Below are 5092 nucleotides of genomic sequence, written 5' to 3'. Positions count from 1 at the left end.
CCATTGTTTTTCATGTTTGCGCGCCCAGAAAGGCCTCGTCTCGGTGTAGTCATTCCGGCCACTCTCAGGAGACTTACTACAGTGTCGTAATGGTCACGAAAACTCACCAGCACCCAGAGTTTGGGTAAGGATGGTTTCGGGGGAAATCTGAGAACACAAGTTCCTAAGATGTTTCTGTTGGTTTCAAGGAGTGTGTATTGGGTGTCAGTTGAGTACAACACCAAGTCTTAGTCCCCCAAAGGCACCTTTCACGTAAGGACTGATCTTGTTTGAAGAGACTGCTCAGCCTGAGTCAGCCTAACCATCCGGAGCTACCAGCACTTGGTACCCTTCGAGTGTCTTAGCTACAGAACTGCGTCCGAATGAGGATCTGCCGGCTAACAAGTGCATTCTGGATTCCGTGGGAGCCATTGCTGGTAAGTGATGTATCTCTTCCAAAACCCAAGGCAGTCGTCTGTTTTCAGGGGGATTTTTAAATGTGGCCTGTATCCCTTTCGGATTCTACTCTGTCTCCTGCAACTATTGAGAGAAAAGAAGACCGGATTCTTTCAGCTTACTTAGAAGTCTGGAAATGCTTAATTACATGTTGTAATTGGGCTTTTCTGGAGAAGGATCAAAACACAAAAACGGAAATCTCATCCCCAAACATTCAGACCCTAGGGATATAGGTTTTAAAATTCCAGACAAAGTGGAGCGGTAACAATAACTGCTTCAATAAAAAGATTTAAATGTACTGTCTTGTGAATCCATATCTTAAGGAGGCGAAAAAAGAGCCTGGGGAATGTAAAATAAAAATACAATAGAAAGAAATAATGGTTATTAACTGTGTTCTGGGTCTGCTCTGCCTCGAGCGTACGTCTTATTTTAGTTACTGAAAGATCATTCTTCTGCAAAGTTCCACGTCCTCCTTTCCCACGGCAAACCGTAATGCTGCCAGACTGGGAGACCGAAAGGGAAATTGCTTCTGCAAATGTGGTGCTAATAAATAATGGAAAATGTTTACTTTCCAACTTTATGGCAAACAGATTTGGGAAAAGTTCTCGGATTTCGCTTAAATTGTCTTCCTTTTGACGGTGACTTTTGTGATGTCCTGAATAAAGCAGAAGAGTCAGGGCACCGGGCACATCCAAATTGGGTTTCTCTGGGTTACTCTGACCCTGGGATGGGGAACAGGGCACTCCCTCATGAGTGGTGAGGCCTCAGAACATCAACAGGGAGACGTGCCCTTGAATGTAGCACAGAGAAGTGGCTTTCGTTGTCTGCACAGATTTAGCAAAAGGGTTGTTCACTTTAGCATTTGTCTTAAGGCAAAAAACTAGAAATTAATGCTAATGATAGTGGAATGGTTAGATGTGTTACACCCATGGAAGCAGTAGCCTGCTGCCATTAAAGATACTGAGGTAGAAGTCAAAAAAATGTCTTGCCATGGAAAGATAGGTTTTAGGTACGTGAAGAAAGTCAGGTTTGGAGCAGCCCCAGTGGCCCAGCGGTTTAGCACAGCCCTCGGCCCGGGGTGTGATCCTGGAGACCCCGGATTGAGTCCCAGGTCAGGCTCCCTGCATGGGGCCTGCTTCTCCCTCAGACTGTGTGTCTGCCTCTCTCTCTTGTCTCTTATGAATAAATAAAATCTTAAAAAAAAACAAAAACGGTTTCCAAATGGTTAGTGTAAGTCATGGTCTGATTTTTATGGGGGAAAATAGGTAAACTGCTGTTGATAGAAAACAATCTGGAAGGATATTCACCCAAGTATTTTTTTTTTCAAGATTTTATTCATTTATTCATGAGAGACACAGACAGAAGGAGAAGCAGGCTCCCCGCAAGGAGCCCGATGTGGGACTCAATCCCAGGACCCCGGGATCACACCCTGAGCCAAAAGCAGAGGCTCAACCACTGAGCCACTCAGATGTCCTGGATGTTCATCCTGGTATTAACAGTGTTGTCCCTAGGTCAGAGCAATACAGGTGATTTTTCCCAGCCTTGTTTGTATTTTCTAGTATTTTCTGCAATAAGTATCTGTATAATAAGAGATTTCAGAAATAGCAAGTCATTGGTTACACAAATTACCTCATGCACACCACCCAAGAGGTGATCCTGCAGACATCCTTGATTCTCTGGGTCTCTCTGCCACCACATGGCAGTGCTTGAGATTTGTGGCCAATGTAGATTAGCCTTTGGATGCTGCTAACTTCCCTGCATTCAACTTTTATCTTATTTCCAGATGAAATCTTACATTTTGTTTTGCACTGGCATGGGTTTCTTTTTCCTAATAAAACTAGAGCCAATCCTACTTTTCTTTGTTTGGAACCCACTTCCTATATTTCCAAGAAGCACATAAGAAAGGCCCTCTGAGGTTGAAAGTGATTCGAAACTGAAGCAGTTACTTAGGATATTTCTCTAAGGCAAATATGCTTCCTACAAAATAGATTTTGGAGTGTTGAACTGTCAGAGTGATTTCCTTGATCTTGCAGAGAACTAGATTCCTGTGTCCTGCTTCAGTATGGTATCCTTCCTGCTTGGGGAACCTTACCTTGTGTTGAGTATTAGCAGGTGTAGAACCTTGACGGGCCACCCTCCATACAAACAGGTCTGGGAGGTGTTTGATTCCAGAGCAAAAATATGCTTGCTTGGGACATTTGCAGTTGCCAACCAGTTGTGGGCACTACTTGATAGAGCTTGAGGCCACTATTCATTAGTCTTGATTGATTAGAAATAGATGTGGTGTAGGGGCACCTGGGTAGCTCAGACTTTAGCTCAGGTCATGGTCTTGGGGTCCTGGGACTGAGCCCCGAGCAGGGAGCCTGCTTCTTCCTCTCCCTCTGCACCTCCCCCCATACTTGTGTTCACTCTTTCTCTAATAAATAAATAAAATCTTAGTGGTTTTTAAAAATGATTTTATTTATTTATTCATGAGACACACAGAGAGAGGCAGAGACACAGGCAGAGTGAGAAGCAGGCTCCCCGTGGGGGGCCCGACGCAGGACTCGATCCCCTAACTAAGGATCATGCCCTAAGCCGAAGGCAGATGTTCAGCCACTGAGCCACCCAGCTGTCCCAATATATAAAATCTTGAAAAAGAAAAAGATGTGGTTTACCTGTACCAAATTGTGGATCATCCAAAAGAACTTTTAGACCTTTCAGAGTGGGGTATGAGGGAGGAATTTGGAGACCATTAACTAACCACTCTCTAGAAACAAGTCCAAGGTAGATACCTGGTACATGTGAGATGGGAACTTGAGACATTTATGCAACTTGAATCCTTATCAAGCTCTCCATCTTCTCAATCTGTCACCGTCCTACTCATTGTTTAAGGTCCAGGTCAAATGTCACCTCCCTCAGGAAACATTTCTGACTCACCTGGGAGGTTCTTGCAACCTAAGTACGTATTCAAACATCTGTCGGGTACCTGGCAGGTATCTGGATACGGCACTCAGCATGTCACACAGAGTTCTAGGTAATATGTCTAAGTCCCCCCGTGGGACACAAAGCCCTTAAGGGCAGGAAATTCTGAGTCATCTCTCAAGTCCTGGCACCAGCACAAGCTAGGCCTAGAGCAGCTACCAATAAATACCTGTTGTGTGACAGTTGAATGGAAATAGGGGGACCCAAATAAAACTGCCCTGTAGGATACCTGTTCCTGGAGAATTAGGCCATAAGCCAAAGGTTATCATCTGGGGAAGTTACTAGTATAAATTTTGACTTCTTCAAACTACACATGTACTGAAAACCCTCTTGACAAAGTTTCCTACCTAAGCCTGCTGGGGCCATCATGCGGCCACAAGGTAGGCACACAAGGTAGGCACAAATGCAGCATCGTGTCAAGGCTAGGGAGAGGCCTCGGAGATTTCCATCAGGACCACTTCCCCTCTACTAGCTGGGTGGTCCCAGGAGTCTCCCAGCCTCTGGAGACCTCTCTTATCTGTAATATGGGCTTGAGGGTGGGGCTGCTTGTCCCGCAGCAGGGTAGTTGGGGGATTGCTCAGAAGCATAGAAATGCCTTTGCAGACCAGAAAGCGCAGCAGCAGCGATGACCTTAGAGCCGGCCGGACCTCGTTTTAACATCTTCCTAGGAAAGGTGCCCGAAGAAGCCAGGACCATCTCTGAAGAGAGTTGCACAGTCCCTGGAGAAACCTGCAAGGGCCTGGAAAGCAGTCTCATGAGCATCACTTCCTTCCTGGGGTGGGTTTTCCTCCAAGGCCAGGATGGGTTTCTGCCTACCACACTCAAAGGCGACGCTTGGTGTGGCTCCGGGAACAGTGTCCTGCGGCCACACGGGAGACGTGCTCCAAGGGCATGAGCCACTCCTCAAAGAACAAGATCTGCCTTTTAGAACCCGCTCTTGTTTTCAACTTCATCCTTTGGCCATTTTGGAAAATAATTTGTCAAGCAACCAAGCATGAAGGGATTTTATAAAGTGAAGACCAACGAAAGGCATTTTGCCCTTTGAAACGGTGGTGAAAACGTTCACCTGCTTTAGAGTCCGCTGCGCAGGCACTGGCTCCTGTGTCGCCAGGGCAAGGGAGAAACCCACGGCCAAGGTCGCAATCGGTCATCTGGGGCGCCTGGGGCATCTGGGCTTGGCTGTGTTTCACCTCACCATCTCGAAATCATTCATTCCTCCTTTTTTCTCTCCTGGTAGTGTTTTCAATGATAGGTAGAGAGGATAGTACGAAGAACCGCGATCTTTCCTGCCTCAGTTTCAAGGATTGTCAACTATTCCACACTCTTGCTTCATCTTCCTCTTTCCTTTTAAAAAATTATTGCTCTGTTCTTTCAAAACATGTTCCCAACAGCTCATCCTTTTTGCCTACTCCTAAACACTTCTTCGTGTCTATCTAGGAAATAAAGGGCTTTTCCTTACACAATCACAGTTACCACCCCAATGAAAAGAATAATTTCCTTGCTATTATCTGGTGCTTTGTGCATGTTCCAGTATCCTTGGTTGTCTCAAAATTCTCTGTTTACAGTGGAGAGATCTCACAATCACCCTTCATCTAGCGATCAGTCTCACTAACAGGGACTCCATGACCCCATGGGCCTCCTGGTGTGATGTGACTATGAGCACACTTCACCTGTGGGTGTTCAGATTTTCTAA

This window comes from Canis aureus, chromosome 29 (genome assembly GCF_053574225.1).
Source record: "Canis aureus isolate CA01 chromosome 29, VMU_Caureus_v.1.0, whole genome shotgun sequence".
Lineage (NCBI taxonomy): Eukaryota > Metazoa > Chordata > Mammalia > Carnivora > Canidae > Canis > Canis aureus.
The sequence above is the reverse complement of the archived record's forward strand: the minus strand, read 5'-3'. Positions refer to the sequence as shown.